Below are 24,663 nucleotides of genomic sequence, written 5' to 3'. Positions count from 1 at the left end.
GTGCTATGATCTGCTGACAGTGAGTGACAAGACTCCTCTCCTGTCTCCTTATGTGCAACAGGACTCCGGTACCTGATCGTAGCCCTGACCCTGAGACCTCTGACCCCACCTGCCAGGTCATTCTCATGCCACCTTAACCTGCTGAAACCAGAGAGCGCTGCAGGGGAGAGGAAGTGAGCCTGCATCAAACGGTTAAATCCAGGTATAATTAAACTTTTTTTTTTTCTGCTGTTCATCTCTGAAATAAGAGGCCAGATTCGGTGAAAGGGACATGAATGCTAACGTGCATTTGTGATGGAAAAACATCTCTTTCATCCAAATCAGTGGAAATTCATCATACATAATTAGTTTAATAATCTATTAAACTCACTGGTGTCTTGAGTATGGCAATTTATTAGGTCTGTAACACAGAAGACATTCAGAATGATAAAATTATGAAAAATATTGCTACTGAAGGCTGCAGTATGTATTTTTCATAAAGAATATGTTTTGTTAAAACTGTCACCAGCTTGTTAGTTTATGAAACAGATAATCTGTGAAAAAAAATCGATCTCCAGCTCCTCTCTGAGCTACTGCTGCTGTCTGAAGAGATGCATCACTCCCAGCCGAAAACAACTAGTTGGAGCCTGGAGGAGGGTCTTAGCGCTGTCAATCAACATCATGTACTCGCTGCACGACTGGAAGAAAGTACAGCTTGATTTTTATTTATTTTTTTCACAGATTCTCCCAGTGCTAACTAGAAACAACCAATCAGAGCCCAGAAACGGGTCTTAGCGTTAGTCAGTCATAATTTTGTGCCGCACCGCTAGTTCTCCTCCAGCTCCGCCCTTTGACCTCTGCTAGCGCTACAGCTTTTCCCTGTGAGTACATCCGATGGTTGAAAGCTACACTAGTTAGCATAGCCACCAACTACGGCGGATAAATGGTTTTTCCTGTAATGTTAAATTGTTTCTCCGCCATTAGCACATTTAGCAGCAAATAAATGAGATTGATTGACAGCACTAAGACCCTCCTCCTGGCTCTGATTGGTTGTTTTTGGTCGGGAGCAGAGAATTTGTTCAGACAGCAGTAGTAGCTCAGAGAGGAGGTGGAGCAGATCGATCTTTTCTCAGATTATCTCCCTCATAACAAACAATTTCAATATGTAAAAAGTTATTTTTTATACAAGTTAGATACTGCAGCTTCAGCTGAACTTATCCAAGGGGCCGTAGCGTTCTGTAATCATGTTTCCATTGTAGTCCTTATTACCAGAAGACCAGTTGCTTTCAGCACACTCAGTGCTTTGATAAAGGATAAAATAGTTCTGAAGGTTCGGATGTTTTCCGCTTGGCAGACATCGTGTCTTCCAAGCAACCGCAATCTTCCAAAATCCAAGCTGCAGATCAGTGAATGTTTAGCTGCTTTTGTGAACCTCAGATTCCAGCACCAGACCATTGTGACTGACTGGGAAGCAGAAATACTTTCAGTCCAGTGGGATTTGCTTTTCCTGGTACAACATGACACCAGCATGTGAAGAGAGTTACCTTGATGTAGGCAGGGCAGGCTGAGGCAGCCTTTCTGCACCATCTGCAGGATAAGTCACCTAGTTTATATGTCTTCTCAAGGAAAATATGACCAATTTCAGTTTGTAGTTACTAATCAATCTATTTATCAATCGATAAATTGCACTACCCTAGCTTACACGCTGCTATTCAGGCTGGTGAGGGTTTGTAATATTCAGACTCCTCAGCTGTTGCTTCTTCCTCTGAAGTTTCGTCTTTCTGCTCTACTGTCTGTCTGTCTCGGCTGCACAGTGGCGCAGTTGGTAGAGCTGTTGCCTTGCAGCAAGAAGGTTCTGGGTTCGATTCCCGGCCCCGGTCTTTCTGCATGGAGTTTGCATGTTCTCCCTGTGCATGGTGGGTTTTCTCCAGGTACTCCGGTTTCCTCCCACAGTCCAAAAACATGACTGTCAGGTTAATTGGCCTCTCCAAATTGCCCCTAGGTGTGAGTGTGTGTGTGCATGGTTGTGTGTCTCTGTGTTGCCCTGCGACAGACTGGCGACCTGTCCAGGTGACCCCGCCCGGCACGCCAGCTGGAGAGGCACCAGCAACCCTCCTGACCCCACCGAGGGACAAGGGTGCAAGAAAATGGATGTCTGTCCGTCTCCTAAGAGCTCCATGTCTGACTCTTCTTCCACAGACTTCAGTTTCCTGAAGTATGAAAAAGGTTAGAAACGGTCACTGAGTCCCACAGTCCCCTACGAAGGACCTGGGATGAAACTTATTGACGTGGTTAAGATTATTGTACATTTCTGATAGGGGCAGTTTTAGGTATTTTCCAGACACATAGCGTCATATTATAGCAGAACAAAGTAATTATGTTACCTTCAATTGTTATAAAAATGTGATTAAACACGATTTAAAATATGGTATAGATAGAAATAATATACAACATTAAAGCTGTAAAAGGTTTTAAGTTGGAGTTTTGCTGAGACCTGTTGCAAATCATTTCAAGGCTACACTGCAAAAACACAAATCTTAAATCAAAGTACTTTTCATTTATTCTGCTGCAAATATCTAAACTTACTTACGTAAATAATTGCTAAGTGTTGATGAAACCACTGGCTGATTATTTCACTTGTAACAAGACATTTTTCCCATAATTAAACTTCTACTTTTCTTTAACAACATGAAGATATTATTTACTTTAAAAAACTGATGTTTTTCTGAAAAGTTACTTGTTAGTTTTGACTTGGAGACGGGACCAAAAATACTTGGCAAAATTGTGTTTTGCAGTTCATTCGATGCGATTTAGTAAATAGAAAACATTTTAATAATCCCAATTCACATAAAACGAGAAACGTTTATTCTGATTTTATTCAACTGTGTAACAAATGCTTATGTGTGACTTTAAAAAGTGTGTGAGAGTTCCTGGTTTCAATAAAGGTTAGTTAATTTAAAACAAGCTCCTTTATGTGGCTGAAAAGTCACTTGCAAATTAGTTTTATCTTATTTAAAGATATTTGCATTAGAAACTCAAACAATGTGTACAACTTTACTTTGCATGCTCTTACGATCTTTGTTTTTTTTTTTTCCTTTAACATGACAGCTAACGTCAGCTAGCTTATCTAGAACATGAGGATTACTCCAGCCCAAATAAAACGTGCTATCTGTTTTAGCCTTCGGTGACAGTGGAGAACACTCAGCGGTATCCGGTTGACCGTAACCATGGCGTTGCACCAAAGCAAGCCGTGCAGAACAATTAGAATCACGTCGATGTTTGGCAGCTTATCGCTGAGCTCCTACAGTCAAAGACAATTGGCATTATCTGTAAAACAAGTTATTACACAGACTTTGAATTTAAAGAGGAGGAGAGGCAGAGCACAGTCATGTACAAACACTTTGATACACACAAGTTTATCTGTCAGGTCAAACCTATTATTAACCCCAAGGGCCTTGGTATTAAAGCCTTCCTCCTGCCGAACAAAACATCCTCCTGAAGAGAATAACTACTGAAGACGGAGCCTGATAGCTTCTTAAAAAGAAAAAGCCACATGAAAAAGATAAGTAAGCTCTGACTGCCTCCTCCTCCTCCTCCTCTTCCTCCTTCCTTCCCCATGAAGGCTGTGCACACCCCGGGGCACACGAGTAAAGGTTTGGTATCAGGTAAAGCCTGATTTTTGGGCGGCCATTCCTATTGTCGTCTTTCTTTTATGTGTCATATTAGTTACAGAGAGACAAAGGACGGATCGGACCAGCGGAAACCACGCACAGCCAGATGGAGAGGAGTCGGTGAAGATCGAGTGGGAGACGGGGGGGAAAGTGAGAAGGGCCGTGGTAATATCACGCTGCTGTTGCATCGGGGTCAGTGGGGCGGGAAGCCCTGGTGGCAAACGCTCAGGTTCAGGACGAAGATCTGTCACCAGAGGGACATTCCTGTTAGAGACTGCGCTGCTGTTCTGTCCTAGAAAAACAACAAAAACACACAACTTCTGTTGTGTTGAAGTGGACGACACACCAGCGTTGATAAGAAAGTCTGGCGCGTTTATGGAGGAGTGAATGTGCGAGAAGTGAACTCTCATGTGGTTCGAATGCGAATGCAAAGTGAACCAAAGATGGCGTTAAAAAAAGCAGGAAGTGGGCTGCAGCGCAGGGCATTCTGGGTAAATACAACCAAAACAAACGCACTAGCCCAACGCTAGCAGGAGAAATGACTTGTGGTCTTTTACTAGACAGAAGAGAAATAATCCCACTGCTAGATGTGACACTACTCTGTTTTTGTTTTCATTTCATGAAGAAGGAAGTTGCCCTCAGTGTCTTCAGAAGTTTTTGTGTTTCCTTCAGTGGTTCTTGGTGCAGCGCCCCCACAGGTTGGGAGGGAAACAGGTTTGGTTCGTTTAACTCGTTTAACTGCGGTGGGGGAAGAGAAACACTGCAGCTCAAAATGTCACAAATGCTGAAAGTTTGGTCTGCGATCGAACCAAGTCTACCAGACTGTCAGGGGTGAAAACAGCCCAACTGTTTTTTGTTTTTTTAGATTTATTGCATGTATTTTCGTGACGTGTTGTGTTTGTGTCCGTTTCTGTTCACAGCAGCACCGATTTATTTCTCCTGGTGTTTCACAAGATCTGTATCATACACTGCAAAAACACAAAATCTTTCCAAGTATTTTTAGTCTGGTTTGTGGTGCAAGCACCCTAGTCCTTTTTCTAGTGCGCTAACGTTTCAGCAAGATATATGAGCTTATTTTGAGTAAATAATTCCTTAGGTTCTAGTTCACATAACGAGAACAATGTCCTGTAAAATAATCTGCCTGTGGAAGTAAAACTTTTTCATCAATATTAAGAAATTTTAACCTAAACAACCTCCTGTATCTCGGTGAAAAGTTACTTGGAAGTTAGTTTTTTGTCTTATTTCAGGTGTACTAATGGAACCAGACCAAAATTACTTGGTAATATTTTGTGTTTTTGCAGTGCAGCTAATAAATTGATGTGTGAGCAGTTTGCACTTTGACCGGCCTGGCTAAAGCAGAGCAGTTCCCCCACACGGCATTGAACCTTGCGTCACACAAAAACATTCCCATCTGTGATTAACTCTGCAAATTCAGGCCCTTTGTAGAAACTGTTTGTCACATTTTCATCTCTAATTAAAATGCAGATGCATTTCCTGACCTGACAGAGAGGCAGACATCCTCGTCGGCCGCCACTCGCTCACTCACAAACACACACAAGGACAAATTCAACAGCTCCATCGGTCCTTGGTGACTGAGAGGCGAATCTTCCATCTCCTGCTGGCAGCTTCAGCGCGCGTCAAGGTCACTCCTCCATTCAGAGCCACCCAGCGTGTTTTGATAAACACCGAGGGGAAGCGACCTTGATCGGCTGCCATTTTTTTCTCCATCTCATGCGCTGAAGCTAACGCTCAAGTTGAATTTGGCTATTTAATTAAGTCTTTCAGCGCCCAAGAAATAAATATTGTGCATCTGTTTGCCCCTGACTTGTCCTGATATCTGCATTTTAAGCAAATGCCAAGAGACTCTCACCTCAAAATAGTCAAAAATTGGAGTGAAAAGCAAGGCGGCCATTTTCAAGTTAAAATGTTTTTCTTCTTCTCTTTTGTTTCACCAGGAGTTTGAACCAAAACTACCAGTTCTGCTGGTTCTCCAACTCACAGCGTCGTCCTATAAGTGATTTTAGCTGCTGGACGTATTTAGTTATGGTCTCACAAGGTCAAATCTGGGGAATTAGGGGTCAAATTGCTGATTATCAGCCCACACATGACCAGATGGGAAATGGAACAAGTTGATATTGGTAAAAACAAAAACAAGACAGTTTTAGTACGTCCTACTATTTTATATAACTTAAAAACAAGAGAGATACCTTTGGTTATAATTTTGGCACACATATTTGCTTCTCCTTGCAAAACAAAACAAAGATTATCTGCGAAGTGGATCCATTAAACACCAGGAGCCACGAAAATGATTTGTTCAAGAATAATGATCTTTGCTTCGTCAGAAATTCACCAAAAGAAAAGTTTCAGCCCAGAGCTTCAGTAGAGGTCAGTATGAAATCTGGGTTTAATGACGGACTCAGACCTGAACCTCCAGAGCCACATAAAGACGGTTTCAAATTCAGCCTTCTGTCGCCTGAAGTGAAAGGCCTCGTTGCTCAAAGGTGCTGCAAATAAAAATAGATTTTGATTTGTAGAACATTTCCAGGATTAAAGGACTAACGTTCCAGCAAGATGTAGAGAAACTCATCCATGCATAGGTCTGTCACAATAAGCAATAAATTAATTAATCAATGATAAATTCAAACAAACTTAATCATTTGCATTTGCATGATTTAATGTTTTTTCTTTTTTCTCTTTTTTTCAACCGAAAACAGGATGATAAAACTCTTCAGTCTGTGTTTTGGTCTCAACTTTTAAAGGACAGTTTTGTTTACAAAGACTTCAGTATCCATTTTATTATTTATGTTGTTTTGTTTATTTTCTCGTAATATTAGGACTCATAATGTTATGACTTTATTCTCAAAACATTTTTACTTTAAAGTCATAAAATTACGAGAGTTTTCTCATAATTTCATTTTCTTAGTGCGGCCCTAATACTCATATAAACATAATTACACTGCTGAGTAAATATGTATTTATTTTGTGTTGTTATTGCACATTTCATATTTTTCTAATATTTTGCAGTCAGATAAATAGAAAAATAAACATTTGCATAGATCGTATAGCTTGGTGTGTTTTTAATTTGCTTCTGGTCAAAAAACTCCCAAAAGCCATATTTACGTTAAGTGGTAGTTTTATTTTTAGCATTTCTAAGATGTTTATTTGAACCTCTCATTTATTTACCTCTACCAATTGTATGAAAAGTGCATTATTGTTTTATTTAAAGCACCGAAACCACAAATTGCTATTTAATCCAACGATTCCTTAAAGGTCAAAGTTCACATCGATGTCGCGTTCAAAGAACCTTTTTGTCTTTAACTTTCCAGCCTTGATTTCAGCGTCATCCTCAGTCCAAGCAGCTGATTTGAAAAACACACAGGCACTTTTGACGAGCAACCAAATAAGGTTTTCCTCTGCTGTCCCCGTAACGAGGTGCCAAGACGTAAGTCGTGTTATTTTAAGTGTGTGTGAAGCTGACACCGAGGTGGAGCGCTGAATCCTGTCCAACGGTGATAAGGCTTCTGATGACAGAGCCGCATTAACTTACCTGACACACACTGGCATAAACACACGCATGCAGCTTGTTTGGGAGGGACAGGGGGTGTGTGAGAACACGCTGTAAGAAGCCGCGGTTCTCTGCGGCTGACGCTAAGTCCCATTCATGGCGACAAACACCCTGACAGGCTGAGGTGGAGGTTTATTAAACACCAGCGCTACATGGAGGATGTCGACTTTACGCAAGAAACGGCAAAAAGGTCCAAATGGCAACGAAGGGTGCGTTCCCACCAGTCCGGTTTAGTTCGCTTTACTCTGACTCCAGTTCGTTTGTCTAGAAAGTCCAGCTCGTTTGGGGTGTGTGTGAATGTAACCGAACTCTGATTCAGACCAAAGAAGTGAGCTCTGGTCCGCCTGAAGCCCTCGGTATCGGTTTGGTTGGTCTGAACTCTGATGCGGTTTGAATGCACATGAGAACGCTCCAAAAGCAGCAAGTGGATTATAGACACGGAAACTTCAGCACTGGAGGGCAGAAAGACGATTCTTTCACATGCCGTCCATGTAAGACGCCCCCGTGAACAAACTGACACCGGGAGTCAGATGTCTTTAGTGCGGTTTGCCACAGCAAAGGGAAAAATAAAACAGGAAAATCATTCAACAATTCAAAACCACTCATATTTTGTCTGCGCTACACACAAACACGTCGCCATAGCAACTGACTGACAGCAGCTCCACTAGTGCATCAGGACATAAACCACCAAAACACACGCAGACAGAACATTCAGTACGTTACAGTTTTACGTTTTCATGCCTGACGTTTATTTTGTGATTAATCAATAAGTGATCGATGTGGTAGATTACCTCCCTCTCCATTGTTATTGTTTTGTCTAAATTAAAACGTTTTCTTGACCATCTTATCCAGGCGTCGTAGTTTAGCAAAGCACCGTGTCCTTTTCTCTTTTATACATCAGGCGTACATTTAAGATTTAGTGCGTAAGTTTGGTAACAGCTAAAACCAAAGACAGTCATCGTCTGTGAATAGTTTTACAAAAACAGGATTTTAGGTCACTTTCTTTCAAAACGCTTTTCCACATTTAGCCCAGTTTAATAAGGTAGATAAAAGCTTCATTTGGTGCAGAAAAGTCGACTTTTCAGTTAAATTCTCTTGGTAGACGCGTTTTTACTAAAAGATGAATTTTTTATTAGACTAAAGGAAAAAAACTTTTTATTAATTTTATTTTCCACCATAGATTTAAACACTTGGAGAACTGAAAGCAGATACGTTTATATGCAATTTGCAGCTTTGCCGTTAGATGGCGGTAAAATTCGTGTAAGAGATCTTCTATGCAGAAGATGAGTCACTCTCCCGTGTTTTTGGCTGATTTTATTGCTGCGGTATTCTCCCGCCTCAGGCCGTTTCCGCCTGCCGCTGTTGGTGATGTGTGGGTGCGGTGAGCAGTTTTCTGTTTCACTTTGCACAGCTTGCAAGTTTGAAAAAGGAAAAAAAACAACTTTTTTTCTCGATTCTTTTAAAACTACATACTTTTTTATCTTACTGTTTACAAAAACAATAATTATTGCAAACAAAACACATGTTACAGGCTGACGCACAGAAGAATTGATCTATAAAATAACAAATAACCAATTAGATAAGAGAAGGATTAAATAAAAATAAAACAAACAGGCAAATAAAAATGCTTACACATAAAAATGTATATATTTGGGACACGCACAACACATAACTAAGTGGTGTCAAAACAAAACATTTAATTAACATGTAGGCTAGGATGCTGTTTTTCTGGCTGTTTTTTTCTTATTTGCGCCTTCATTATTTTCCCTTTCTCTAATATTCCTTGTTTTGATTAATTTAGGATAACAGCTAAAACAGATGTTGGCTAAAATAAAGGGGATTGTGTGGAATGAGAATCCATCCATACATTTTCTTGCACCCTTGTCCCTCAGTGGGGTTGGGAGGGTTGCTGGTGCCTCTCCAGCTAACGTTCGAGAGGTGGGGTCACCCTGGACAGGTCGCCAGTCTGTCGCAGGCCAACACAGAGACACACAGGACACACAACCATGCACACACACACTCACACCTAGGGGCAATTTGGAGAGACCAATTAACCTAACAGTCATGTTTTTGGACTGTGGGAGGAAACCGGAGTACCCGGAGAAAACCCACCATGCACAGGGAGAAGATGCAACTCCATGCAGAAAGACCGGGGCCGGGAATCGAACCCAGAACCTTCTTGCTGCAAGGCAGCAGCTCTACCACCAACGCCACTGTGCAGCCCAGAATGAGAATCGTGAAAGATAAAATGAGCTTTTACGTTTCCTTCAGTGTTTATTCTGATGTGCTTCTGGATGGCTCCAGCAGAAAACCCGGTTTTGTTCTTGTTTCTGTTTTTCTATCTGTTCCATCAGAGACAGAAACCATCATCTCAGCTAAGCAGCTGTGAGAGGCGACAGTTGCCAGGCTTAAACCAGAAATTGTCCTTTTGCATAATTTAGTCTCTCCTGCCGTTGAGAACATCAACATTTGGCATTTGTGCAGCACAACTGTTAGTAATATTATCTCTACGGCTTCTTTATGTTTGCATACAGTAAATATTACTTGATACAAACAAATGTTGACCTGTTTGGCTTGGAGGGATGCTGTAGACTATTAAACAAATTATTTTGCCAGTAAAGCTAAAAACAAATGACTAAATAATCAGAAAAGCCAAGTTTTGAATATATTTATTATATTTTGCTAATCTTTATTAAGAATGCATATTTTCAAACAAAGTCTCTGTTGAGATTTTAAGTGTGGAAGTTTTTATCAGTCACAAAGTTTCCTGCAAAGTATTTTAAGGGATTTCATTTGATTTCTACTAGAAAAAACTTTTTATTCTTAAAGTGTTTAAGCCTGTTATCTTTTGTATTTTGTTGTTTTATAATTGGGAAATTGTGTTTTTCCGACAGTAGTGGAAAAACACTGGCCTTAAAATTGCACAAACTGGAATTACAAGATAAATTCAGCAAGTTTTTAAAAACACATTTTTCAATAAAAGGTTTTTGCGTTGGTTGAGGCGGTTTTTCAAAAGTACTGGATTTCACAAAAGTACATTTGAAATACTGTTTTCACATCACACAAGTCACATGATCAATGAATGCTACCACTGGTGGAAATGACAAAGAAGACGACAGGAAGTGGGATGAGGACGAAGGCGCGGCACGTTTTTAATCACATATTGCACGAAAAAACTTATTCAGGTTTTAATTTAACCGAGTTTCTTATTTAATGGAAACCTCACACTTAAGAGATTGTTTTTATCTCTACATTAACAGAATATTGATAAACTTTTACGTTTCCATTACTGTTTGTAATGGAAACGCAGCTTCTGTGGTCGTCATGCATGCCAGGAGTTTTCATGGAGTTTTGTGAGTTTTGCAGGGAGGGAGATGTGACCATCCTTCATGTATCAGAGCTCTGAGACCAACAGAGACCCCCCTGAGACCCAGCATGAACACACCCACACACACACACACACACACACACACACACACACACACACACACACACACACACACACACACACACACACACACACACACACACTTCTACATGTGAGGAGGTCCTTGGCTATAGGCTGAGGGCTCCGTATCTACAGATACCTGAAACGGCTTCAAAGGTGAGGCAAACCGCCCCCTGGCCTCCGACTCCATATTCACGCACACACACACACACACACACACACACACACACACACACACACACACACACACACACACACACACACACACACACACACACACACACACACACACACACAAACACACACCGGCCTTAGACTAGGACTGCTCTTCCTTCAGACAAAGTGAGACAGTCATCCATTGTCAGAAAAATTGGAAAAAAGTTTTTCAAATCAGGAATCTATAACAGCACGATGTTAGGATAATGCTAAGAAAATAAATAGAATTACAAAAATAAAGTGAGAATATCACCAGAATGAGTAAAATAAAATCATAATGAATAAAATCATTATTCTGTTAATATTACGACTTTATTCTCGTACTAGTTTGACATTATGACTTTAATCATTTAATATGATTTCTGTCTCTATTAGTTTGACTTTATTCTCATAATTTTATCACTTTATTCTCATAATACAGCCTTTTTTATTATTTAGACTTTATTCTCGTAACACTGACTTTATTCTTGTAATATTATGACTTCATTCTCACGTTTTTAGTTTTTGAATAAATTTCAGAAAACTTCGGTTATCCTTTTACTTGCACATCTTTGATGCTGCATTTTTTCCTTTCACTCAACCTTCCATTGTAAACTTGGACACAGCACTCAGCTACTTTGGATTCTTTAAATAATTAACTTTAACTAAATCGTGTTACATACTGAGATACATGTATATTTTATTAGCTTTTCTGTGGATTTCAGAGATAAATTCCTCTCCAGACGTCTACAAAACAAACTTCTAACCTCTAAACTTAAAAGCCAAATATCCATTTACCTCTCATAATAATAGTGAATGAACATCCTGATTTCCTGCTATAAACATCTTGTTGTTTTGTACAAAAGCTTTTCTTATTTTAAAAGAAAATTCACACAGCCATATTCTTTTTATGTATTGAAATGAAGCAGGATGAAAGCACATCAACAGGACATCAGACATAAACGTCCTGACTTTTATTGACGGAAAATGATTCACATGGAGTTTGTGCCAAAGGTTTCAAGCCAGATAAACGAGTCGTTAATTATTGGTTTGAAATGTCAGACAATTAGAGAACATTTCCTCTTGTCTGAGTTGTTCTTCCTGCTGCTCTGTTTGTGCCAAGACTTTTATGCTTTTGTTGACAACAGCAGCTTCCTGTTAGCACAAGCTAACACCATATTTGGAAGTTTGGACGTTTTATCACATAATAAACGCGATTATGAGTCAGAAAAGTTTGAGAAGGAGTTTGATTAGTGAGAAGAATGTCCTTTTACATGGTGAACTTGAAATGGGGTTGGTTCAGAAGAAGAAGAAGAAGAACTGTTTCTTCTTCTGTGGTTTCATCAGGGCTTTTCTTTTAGTGTTAATTTTTATCACTAGATGTGATTTTTTTGTTTCGTTACTAAATTTTTAACAGAATAGAAAAAGTTTTCCAAAGTATTCAGCTACATATTCTGTTTAATTCCTGCTCCAGTTACGCATTTTAATTTAATTTAATATTTAACTGATCCTGTTATTTAAAATAACTTAAATTGATCAAAATTAAAGAACAAAATGTTCAGTTTAGACTTTTTTCAGGATTTGCAAACAAGTGAAAATAATGATGATAAAGTCATAATATTTGATTTTATTCTCATATTTTTGACTCTGTTATGTTATTTGCATGTTATTCTCATAATTGAAATGATTTTATGTTCATATTAATATGATTTTTTTCTCTTATTATAACTTTTTTCTCTTATTATTATGACCTTAATCTCTCGTTATGAATTTATCTTTCTGATATTATGACTTTATTCTTGTACCAGTTTATTCTCATAATATTACTTTATTTTATGACTTCATTCTCATAATTGTATTTATTTTTACATATTTATTTTACATTTTTCTTAGTGTGGTCCTAAAACTCTGTATTCTTATTTCCCTTTTGTCTCTATAGACATTTATCTATATATGGAACTAATTTTTCATCTATATTAAGGAATTATTTACTTAAAACAAGCTCCTATATCTTGATAAAAAGTTAATTGTTTTGTTAATTTTGTCTTATTTCAGGCGTTCTACGATATTTGTATTAGAAACCAAACTAAAATAACTTTTTGCTGTGAACTTGGCTTAAATATTGGCGTTAAACCCAAACCGGACCAAATCCGGCCTCCATGAAGAATGAAACAAACGGCTGAAGTCCGTCTGGCTCGCTGTGATCTGTGTCACTGGGCCTCGGGGGAAACTCAGCCATCAGTCAGTGGATCCACCCATCCATCCTTCCTTGGTGCCCAGGGGCCCCGGGGGGCCACTCCTAACCCCAGAACGCCGCACCCTGCGTGGGATGAAACCCGGCCGCGCGCCTCCGAGGAGCCGCCGGCCTCGACTCGTCTTACAGGGCGTCGATTCAGCCTGAAATCAAACCCCGGTGAGAGAGCGCATACCTGGACGGCCAGACAGATAGATGGGTCCGCAGACAGCCGGGCGGATACGTGAGCGCAGGACGGACGGACGGACGCATCCAGGCCGGACAGGGAGGACAGGGAGGCGTCCGCGGGGACAAACCGACGTCAATAGAAGAGGGAAGTTCATCGCTTTCCTGAGGGACGAGGTTTAAAACTTTCCTCAAGTTTATCTGGGTTTTTTGTGTTAAAAAGTTGAAATCTGGCACAAAACATGGCTGTGGGAGGAGAAGTGGAGGCTTTCTGTTCACCAGCTGTTGTTTCAGAACACACACACACACACGCACACACACACACACACACACGCACACACACCAGATCAGTCTGGTTCGATGAAACTCAGTCAGCACATACGGCAAACGGAGGAGATTTTAAACCCAAATCTGAACAAGAAACCAGAGTTTTGTAGTAACTCTGGTTTCAGTGACTTTTTACTTTTACTTGATTTACAAAAGCAGCACAAACAACATTTTCGCTGCACAAATGTAGCTGAGTGAAGGTGGGAGGTTGGTTGACCTTTCCTGACCTCTGAAACATTTATCATCTTTTGTTGATGTCGGCACAATCAAAAATTTGCAGCACAAACGTAACTGAGCTGTTTGACATCAGATTGGTTTGATTTTGGTGCTGGTTGACCTCTGATGACCTCTGGAAGCTTTTTCATTAATACCTTTAAAATGATAGCAGCACAAAGAAACATTTTTGCAGCACAAACATTTGACACCAATTTTATTACATTTGGTTTACAGGGTGATTGACCTTTTGACCTTTAAACTTTTGTTAAAAGCAAAAGCAGCACAAACAAAAGATTTTGCAGCACAAGCAGAGCTGAGTTGATTGACACTAAATTAGTTTTATTTGAAGAAGGCGGGAGGTTGGTTGACCTTTCCTGACCTCTGGAAACATTTATGAATATTTAAATAACAGCGGCACAATTAAAATTTTTGCTGCACAAAACCTTGACACTAATTTTATTAGGTTTGAAGATGTGGGGGGGAGGCGGCAACAAAAAATGTTGCAGCATAAAGTTAGCTAAGTTGTTGGACACCAAATTTGTTAGATTTTGTGGAAGTGAGTCGGGCTGAGAGTGGTTGACCTCTGATGACCTCTGGAAACTGTATCTTTAAAATGACAGCAGCACAAATAAAATTTTTGCTGCACAGATGTAGCACAAATATTTGACATTAATTTTGGCAACTACCGGGGCCAATATTAACAAAAGTTTTGACCTTTAAACTTTTGTTAATATCTTGAAAGCAAAAGCAGCACAAACAAAACTGTTTGCAGCACAAACATAGTTGAGTCGATCCACAGCCAATTTTGTCTGATTTGAAGAAGGTGGGAGGTTGGTTCACCTTTCATGACCTCTGGAAACATTTTGCATCTTTACGACGATAGCGGCACAAACTAAACTGTTTGCAGCACAAATGCATAACACCGGTTTTTTTAGAAGGAGGGAAAAACTTCCCTCAGGTTTGTAACGATGAGCAGGTGTTTTTCTAAAACTGAAAAAGCAATTAGAGTGAATGTTACAAACTGAAAACTTTGATGGTACCCAATCCGCTCCAACCCAAACGAGAAGAAAAAAAAATCTGACTTCTGGTTGTGATTTTTTTTAAATCCTAAAATATCTTTTTTTTTTTTTTTTTTTACATATTCTGGCCTTTTCTTTCCGAATCCCTCTCTTCTCTTGCCTTCTCTTCTCCTCATTTCAAGCATCTGTCCAGAAGTTAACATGAAGGGAAATCAACTTTGAAGCCTTGCAACCTCCAGGCGCCGCGGGAAGACGGCAAGAAGGGTCGGCAGATGAAGAGGGAAATGAAGAAGAGGAGCAAGACTTTGTTACTCAGGATTTTCCATCCAACTATCAAGTGAATTTTACGCAAACTTTAGAAAACTCTCAGAAAGTAAAATAGGAATTGGGCACGCTGCCATCGGAGGAAGTGGAAGTTGACGGGAGCAAGTTGCTGCAGATAGAAGATGGGAGCCGTTTTATTTTGTTTTATTGTGAATCCAGGAACAAGCGAAGAAGCGAAGTTGTCGGCTTCGCCATCTGTCTGCTGAAATCTTGCAGCTCCGGCTTTCTGCGGTGTTTGGTTTCCTGACATTAGCAGACCCCGTGGCGGCTCTTTGAAGCTTCGCCGCTGCTGCTCCGGCTCATTTGGTAACAGGTTGGGAATGGGCCGCTGGCGAAAAACGAGACCCTCGTCACCTTGGAAACGGGTCCCCCCATCCCCTCGGCCCCTCCCGCTGCTGCGACGCGGCTTGGAGGAGGAACACGGTGACATTTAGACGTTTCTGGGGACGAACAGGTAAATTCACAGAAGAAGAGATTAGCAGACGAGCTTTGATCAACTATTTTTTGGTATTTTCCCATTTTTCTTGGTTTGTTGCTTCAGTGTGAGAATCAGAGTTTATTCCCACTTTAACAAGGTTCTTTAAGGCCGATTAGTTTTGGTGCACTGCAAAAACACAAAACCTCACCAAGTAGGTTCTAGTGCAAATATCTTGGTACACTTGAAATTAAAAAAAAAATAACTTAGAAGTAACGTTTTAGTTCAATGTAGGAGTTTATTTTTAGTAAATATTTCCTTAGTATTGATGAAATAGTTCTAGTTTTATTGGAAGATTATTTTACTTATAAGACATTCTTCCCATGTTATCAGTGAAATATTTTTCTTAATATTAAGAAATGATTAACTTAAAACAAGCTCTTATATCTCGCTGAAAAGTTACTTGTAAGTTTTATCTTATTTCAACTGCACTAAGATATTTGCATTAGAAACTAGACAAAATGTATTTGGAGAGATTTTGTGTTTTTCAGAATCAGAATTCCTTTAATGTCACTTTGCACCAAAATAAAAACACAACAAAGCTAAAAAAAATGTCAACTCTCAAAGGCCAGTCAAATAACTGAATGAATAAATAAATGATGATCAGGTTTTAGACGGACCTGCTGTGTTCAGAAACAGTTTTTAGTCTGTTTGTCCTGCACTTTATTGCACTGCAGCGCCTCCCTGAGGGCAGGAGCTTAAGACGGGCTGCGACGGGTCGTTGGTGATGCTGCGGGCTCCCCGGAGGCAGCGGGTGGTTGGTCTCCTCCAGGGATCTACAGGATCAGGCCAGTCAGTCTCTGGACGGCGTTTCAGGATCAGGCCAGTCAGTCTCTGGACGGCGTTTCAGGATCAGGCCAGTCAGTCTCTGGACGGCGTTTCAGGATCAGGCCAGTCAGTCTCTGGACGGCGTTTCAGGATCAGGCCAGTCAGTCTCTGGACGGCGTTTCAGGATCAGGCCAGTCAGTCTCTGGACGGCGTTCCTCAGGAACTGCAGCCTCTGCTCTGCCTTCGTCAGGACTGAAGCGGCGTTGGGTCTTCACTGATGCAGCAGGAACTTTAAATCTGGCTCCATCTCCGTTTATACTGATGGGCTGGTTTACACTAGAAACAACTAAATGTTTCCAATGAAATGTAACTGTTGGAGGTCATTTTAAAGACCTTGTTTCATAAAGACGTTTTCCTTTGGGAAAAGAAATGATAGAAATAGTCATAGGGCTATGGGTGAAGAAAAATATGTTTATCATTTCCCCCCCATAAAATCATTCTTATATGATGAATTTTAGGCCCTCTTGTCACTTAAATCCAAATAATCTGCTGCTGGACACGGCCCCAACTCAACATTTATACTTCCATGTGACAATTTCTGCAAACAGTTGCACAATTACACAAGCGTACGTCTTTGAAAAGCGTGAGTGGAGCCTCCTGCACATCCAACAAGAATGCAGCAAGCGGTTTGTGGATGGAGAGGCAACAACAAAGCACTTGTCCTTTCTAGCAGCCATTGTACAGCGCATACAGCAGTGACAGCAGTTGGGTTGCTAGGTAACGAGGCTGGGCTTAGCTGGGGTTGCTAGGTAACGGTGTGACTTAACAACTGGAAGGTTTTGGAGAGCAGCTCTTTTTCCAGACACCAGAAAACATTAATTTATCGAACAAAAAACAGCCGAGTGTTTATTTTTAAGCGGTTGGTCTGTTTTTAGGAGCAATATGACTATTACATAACACATGCCATTTGAATTCTAATTTTCTTTGCATTTATTAATTCCTTTTATTGCATTTTAATGTCATGTCTGCTTTGGTCAACATCAGTTGTTCTTAAATCTACAAATAGATTTGACTTGAAGTAAGTAATAAGACACAAACACTGACCAGATTTTTCCTGAAAGCTTAATAAAAATGATTTGCTGTAACATCTGGATTTTTCTGCTCCAACGCTCTAAACATTTCTCTCCTCGGCGACCTGAGGCTTCTGAAGTACTTTGTCAGTGTTGTGACACTCACAAGACTCTCTCCTTCAGCACTTTGAGTGAAATTAAGTTTTTCCTGCATTTTAGACAGTTAATTATACTCACAACTAATTATCAACTGGCAGTGCCACTCAGATAAACTCAAAGTGAGTCGCAGGAACAAATCAGGAGCAATTTTTCTTCTGCAAACATCTTTTCCTGGCGGCAATCAGGCGGAGATCAACCTGATGCATTTAAAGTAATTTACATTACTGCCTATATCCTCTTCCTGTAACGTGTACAGTTGAGTTTCTCTCTTTTCGCCTGTTTTGCCTCCATTTTCTCTCTCTCTCTCTCTCTTTCTCTCTCTCTCTCTCTGTGCTGCTGATTAAGAACACAACCTGTTGTTGTTGCACCTCTTTCCTGATTACCTGCTATTTTTTCCTCCTTCCTCCGCTTCATCTCTACCTCTTTTTGGCCTAGCTGCTTGCTCAACCACACGTTGTGTGTGTGTGTGTGTGTGTGTGTGTGTGTGGCGATGCATGGCAGCCTAACGAGTTTGATGGCTGTCACCTGATCTCGGTGATGAGGGGCTGCTGTAGTAGCGAGAGGAGAGTTGGGTTTCTCCGCTGTAATTAGTTTTCCCAGCCTCTAATTATACGAGACGGAATTACAAGCCTGATTGACTGTCCTTTAAGCATTTTAATTCACAGAATTACCCTTTTTCTCTCTTTTTTTTTCAAGAAAAAGTGGGAGAGTTGTTGTTTTGACAGGCGAGTGTGTTGGGATGGTCACCGAACATTTTCATGGATGAAAACACTTTTTTTAAAATTGGAAAACATGCTACTACATATGATAATATGACAAATATTCTCACATTATAACCTAACACAATTCCCAAAACCTGCAGCAAAGTGCAGCCACTTCACTGATGTACCTGCCTACGTTTTTCATGCATCTGTACTTTATTGAAGTTGGTGAAGTTGTTGGTTTGCTCTTGGGTTACATAGTGATCAACTGTTTTCACACCCGATAATCCAGCAGACTCGGTTCAGTCGGTAACAAAAATTGCAGTTCGCACTTGGTAGAGCTGTTGCCTTGCAGCAAGAAGGTTCAGGGTTCGATTCCCGCCCGAAGCTCTTTCTGCATGGAGTCTCCATGTTCTCCCTGTGCATGGTGGGTTTTCTCCAGGTACTCTGGTTTCCTCCCATAGCCCAAAAACATGACTGTCAGGTTAATTGGTTTCTCTAAATTGTACATTTTTTGTTTTCCTGTCTCTGTGTTGCCCTGTGAGAGTTCAGTTATACATTCGTGCCTGCATAAACGAACCAGAGTTTCTAGACAAACGGATTTGAGTTTGATTAAATCTGCAATCAGACTCTAATGTGGGCCAAAAAAACTAACTCTGGTCCTTCGGTTCGGTTGAAGTGAACTCTGGTGGAGTTCGGATGCATATGTAGACCGGAGACCTCTCCAAAAGCAGAAAGTGGGCTGCAGCGCATGGCATTCTGGGTAAATACAACCAAAACAAACGTGTGTGTCTAGTGCTAACGGGAGAAACAGCTTGTGGCCTCTTACTAAAGACAAAAAATAAATCCTACAACTGCTAAAATCTGAAGTTCCTTCATTTTTCTTTTTACATTTTGTGAAGACGGAAGTTGCAGTGTCTTCTTCAGAGGTTTTCATGTCATTTCCTTCAATGGTTATTGGTGTAGCGCCCCCACAGGTGAGGAGGGGAACAGGTTTTTTAAAGGGTTTGGTTTGTTTCACACAATGAAAGAAAACCACAGCAGCTGAAAATGTAACAAATGTTGCAATTTTGATCTCAAATCAAACCGAGTCTACTGAGGTGTGAAAACAGGTTGAACCTCAGTGCGGCAGCAGAAATCAGATTTTTCTTAAACTGGAATAAAGCAACTTTTGCTGAATATTTAAAAAAAAAATTAGCATTGAAATAGAAATTATTAATTCTTTCACCGAAACGTTTGTTTTTTTTGTTGAAAGATTACAACCTGTGATGAGTATTTCCTTTTTTATTTGTGTTAACTGAATAAAGTGTTTTGTCTTTGCCTCCATGACCTGAGAACTCTGATCTCGTTAATAATCCGGCCGACTGAACCGAACTCGCTGCTTGCAGCTCTTCTTCTCTTCTTATCATGCTCTTGTCAGTCTTTTCCTTTTCTGTTTTCCTTTTGTTCTCGTTTCTTTGCTCTCCCTCCTCCTCCTCCTCATCATCCCGTCTTTCCGCTCGGTTCTATCTTTTCCTCGGTCTGTTTCTCATTCTCGCTCCCTGCAGACTTCTGCCTCTGATAGGGCAGCAGCCTCTCAAACTATTAACTCTGCAATCCCTTAATAACAATCTCAATCCCTCCATCCCTCCCTCCTTGTGTCTTTCTCTGAAGCAGTTCATTTGATCACTTTATTCGAACCTCCCATTCATGGGGCTCAGATCACACAGGGGGCTGTAATGACAGCACATTTATTAATTAATTGCATGTGTAATTGCTAAAATTAAGTTTTGGAAACTTGGTAATGATGTGAGGAATTACAGGGGACGGGCTTTGAAGACGAGCTCCCCCTCTAGTTCTTGTGGGGAAGGATGGATAGAAAGATGGAAAATAAAAGCGGGGGGGGAGGAATAATCCAGGAGGGGAGAAGTGCAGAAGGGACCGCCGATCAGAGCCCAGAGTTTTGTCTCTGGGCTAATCTTCTCCTCTGAAGTGGTGTCATGGCCGTCACTCCGCTCTTCCTGGCAGTCCCGATCTGTCCGTTGTGTGGCTGCAAATTCTCTCCATTGATTCAGACTGGGCTACTTTAATTAACTTCCTCCCTGAGATAATGGCTAGCTCAGAGGAATCTGCTCGTCGCCAAAAAAAAAAAAAAAAAAAAAACTCTGAGAAAACTTTTCCCTGCATCTCCAGAACGGCTAAGGCGGCGCCTTCCGCTTTGGCGTAATTTATTTCCTCTTATTGTCGAGACTTTGTCCGAAAAATTAGATTTGAACATGAGTGGTGAATTGTTTATTGTCTGGGGTATTCCAGAGCAGATGTAAGTCCTGGGTCTCTGTGTGCCGAGAAGATAGGAACAGACTCCATTATGTGTTGAATGTGTAATTTGACTGGATGGACGTGTGGATGGGCAAAACGTCCTTGAGGGATAAATGGTTTATCACACGTGTGAACTGTTGAAAAGAAGAGAGCGAGAAATGGAGGGAAGAAAGAGGTGTAAATATAGCACATTTTACCCATAGAGCTGTGCAAAAGTTATGGACATTAAAGTAAGTGAATTTTCTAAAAATAGATCTTTAAATCAATAATGGAAACTACTGTTCAAATAGTATTAACAAATAGTGATTTGTTTAATATCTCTGAGATATTAAACAAACTTTATTTGAGAAATGGTTAAGAAATGTAGCATTTTTACTGTACATTACTACATAAGAATTACTGCTGTAGCATAAGTCATGTACCTAGAATGCATTGCAGTGTAAACAACATGACGACGTTCTTGCGACATTTTATTTAAATTGATAAAAACTAAACATCCTACTACAACAGCGTATTAAGGCTTCCGAAGATACAAAAAAGGAGAACAATTTCGCAAAAATATTAAAAAAAATTCTAGAAAAAACAAGCTCCAAAAGTAAAAAAAAAAAAAAAAGCCTGATTTTTAGATTAATATCAGAACTTGTGTAGAAAAAAACGTGGAAAATTCTGAATTAAAACAGTAAAAATAAATAAATATTTTTTTTACTCTTGAAAGTCAGAAAATAACATGTTTTTTTTCCGGAAAATTTCTGAGATTAATAAAAAAGATTCTGAGTTTTTTGCGGTAATTTACTCTTCGTTTCTATCTACGGTGACCCAGTTTTGTAAAATAAAATAGTCACATGTACGTCGCCATGTTGTTTACGTTGCAATGCATCCTGGGTATACGTAACGTACGCTAGGAGCTACGAAGCTAGCTCCGTTCGGCCAGCGCAGTAGTTTTTGCGCGCTGAGTAACGGTCAGTCCTTCAGTTTGAACCGGACTGAGTTGAAATGGAAGACGAAGCAGAAATGACACGGAGAAATGAAGAAGCGAAGCTGACCGGCTTGATTAGGCGGATCAGTTTCACCTGTCGGTGTGTAGCGCAAACCAAGGACGGGGAATTGAGGAGACTTGAGGAGACACGGTTTGGTGTTTGGGAAAAAGAAAAGGCGAAACGCTGAGGAAACAGGCACTGGACTGAGCTGTTGGGGCAACCAGGTGAGAAGCTGTTAGCTTGAATTCCAGGTGAGCTAATCATACCTGTCTAAACCAGTCTGTACAGGTGTTATTAAGCTAAGTGCACCGTTTTAAATCTGGGGTTTTCTGTGGCCACTACCTCGAAATAGTAGCTTATAAAGTGAGGAAGTGTAAATACCTATAAGTTTGACTAGGGCCAAATTGCAATAAAAGAGAAGTGTGTCAAGTTTAAGTTCAACTTAAACTTGACACACATAAAAACAAGCAATAAACATTGCACTTAGTCAAATGCCATCATCAATACACATCAGATAAACTGATCAATGTTTTGTAGTTTTCTGGAAGTTTGTTCCAGATTTGTGGAGCATTGAAGCTGAATGGGGCTTTTTGACCAGAACCAGAACCAGAAGTCAGTGTAAGAACTTCAGAACCGGGTGATGTGGTCCATCTTCCTGGTTTTAGTGAGAACCTGAGCAGCAGCGTTCTGGTGCAACTGAAGTGAAGACTGTTGCAGTAATCAGTGCGACCAGGGATAAATAAATGGGTGAGTTTCTCTGGGTCTTCCTGGAACATTGGTCCTTTAATCCTGGAAATGTTCTTCAGCTGGCAGAAAGCTGACTTTTTACAGCAGAGCGATGGGATCAACATGTTTTAATGACACATTACGGTGCAGCTGAAAAACCACCTTGTAACGGTGATAAAACTTTTTGGTGCGTTTCCGTTAAGCCTATTTATTTCTTCTGCGTTTCTGTCAGTAGTAACATCCAGCTGTTAATCATGTGACTTGTATGATGTGAAAAAAAGGTGTTTTTCTCGCAGTTTTAGCAGCAAAAAGTTACTCTAAACTAAAGCAGATTTTCTGTACCTCAAACAGAATCTTATTTGGTAATTTGTTTGTATTTTTATTACTTATATCCTTATAGACTCTCCATCTCACATCATACATTAAACTAGCTAAGGGGTTAACGCTTTGGCAGTCCGTGTTGTTTAGTGCTCTCGACCATTAAACCTCCCCAAAGGGAGACAACATCTCATCTCTACGTCTCTGTTTTCGCTGAGACCGGGCAGCTAATCCGCATCGGGGGGGAAGAAGAGCCGGCCGCTCCGATGTGAGGGCTTGTGATGGCAGAGACACTCGATCACATTTATCTGCGGTTTACACCTTCCTGTCTTGATCTCTGAGGGATACAGGGGATCGCCTTTCTGTCTTTAAAAGAAGCGAGCACGTAACGGAGGGCAGAGGAGGAGGGGAGGATGGATGGAAGAGGAGAAAAGAGGCCGGGGTTCTCTGTGTGAATGCTGGTTGGAACTGTAAAGCGAGCCGAGCGATGACAGCTAAATGCGCTAATTTTCTGCTGGGACGCACACTTTTGTCTCGCAGGGAGGGCTCAGGACTCTGGGGGATCAATAACTTTTCATCATTTCAATGGTTCAGCTTCGACTTTGGCGACCAGATTTAAGCCTTTTTGCAGGATACCTGATGAAAACACTGTACAGCAGAAGAGGGCAAGAAAACGGCTCAATGTTTCCAAAAACCTAATCAAAGCAAAGCATCGTCTTAAAGCTAAAAAATGTATTTTACAATAATTGATTTTTTTTCTGTTCTACACTGCAAAAACACAAAATATTACCAAGTATTTTTGTCTGTTGGTACACTTTAACTTACAAGTAAGTTTTCAGGAAGATATAGCAGCTTATTTTAAATAAATAATTCCTTGATACTGAAAGTTTCTGATTATTTTCACTCATAAAATGGGAAAATGTCGTTATAAGTGAAATGATCTGCCAAGGCGCTAAGATATTTAGTCGGATCTAGACCAAAAATACTTTATCATTTTGTGTTTTTGCTATGAGAAAAATAACTTCTTCAATAATCCTGCAGAGAGTTGTAACTAGTTACATTTACTCGAGTATCTTTCTTGAAAAGTACTTTTGGGAGTATTTTTACTATACTTTTATACTTTTACTTGAGTAATTTTATAATAAGTATTTCTACTCATCAGTAAAATTTCTGGATTTTCTTCCCACTGAGTGAAAAACAAACATGTTTTAACGAAGAATTCACCAGACAGACACACACCTGATGTTTCTGTTCAAGTTTTCTAAGTTTTTTAATGACAGAAACAGATTTGTAATTTTTTTTTATATGAATTATTGTCATTTTGGTTCTTAAAATACAAAAAAATTCCACTTAACTTTATATTTTGGTCTGTCCAATGTCATTTTAAAATATTAAATTATTGATAATTTGGTCCCAAATACTTTTTCACTTTTACCTGAGTAAAGTTTTTGTGTACTCTGCTGGCCGCGCCCCCAACTCAACGTGAAAATCATCCAAAATGTCAGCTGAACATTGTGAGAAGATTTTATTTCCAATACATTTAACCCAGTTGACACAGTTTTAAAATCAATTCTAGAAAATACCTTTTCCACTCTGGTAAATAAACGGCTTGATTACATAATTGAAAGCCCAGATTTTATTTGACATTCTGGCTGGCAGCGTAGCAGAGATCCTGCAAATTACAGTGCACAACAACAAAGTACTTCTTTCATTTCTTGCCATCTCAGCACTTTCTCTTCCTAACAGAAGCAAAAAGACCAGAACTTTCCCTAAGACTGACAGCACTTTATCTCATTATCTTCAGTGATTCCCCTGCCTGAGGGCCGCCGTGTTGACGGATTACTACCAAACATCGGCAAACACAAGACCAAGCTCAAAATTAAAGGAAGCTGTTTCACACAATGTTTTATTTAAATGCTGTTGTTGCTTACATTTATACCCGTCACTTTAACAAATTCTGCTAATGGCAGTACACTGCAAAAACACAAAATCCTACAATGTAATTTTA

At 40.1% G+C, this 24,663-nt stretch overlaps 1 long non-coding RNA gene across 5 annotated transcripts in view; it reads left to right on the top strand.

Moving 5' to 3' along the window:
* LOC103463118 (uncharacterized) overlaps positions 1–24,663 on the top strand; it is a 151,182-nt gene that overhangs the window by 930 nt on the left and 125,589 nt on the right. For 4 of the 5 annotated variants that reach the window (XR_014087210.1, XR_533462.3, XR_533464.3 and 1 more), the window contains exon 2: positions 62–202. This is a non-coding gene — a long non-coding RNA (uncharacterized LOC103463118). Of the gene's footprint in view, positions 1–61; positions 203–21,402; positions 21,836–24,663 lie in introns of those variants that run through there. The other variant, XR_014087211.1, reaches the window with a different exon arrangement.

This window comes from Poecilia reticulata, chromosome 4, assembly GCF_904066995.2.
Source record: "Poecilia reticulata chromosome 4, P_reticulata-male-v2, whole genome shotgun sequence".
Classification (NCBI taxonomy): domain Eukaryota; kingdom Metazoa; phylum Chordata; class Actinopteri; order Cyprinodontiformes; family Poeciliidae; genus Poecilia; species Poecilia reticulata.
Note: the sequence above shows the minus strand (reverse complement) of the source record. Positions and strands in the feature narration are given on the sequence as shown.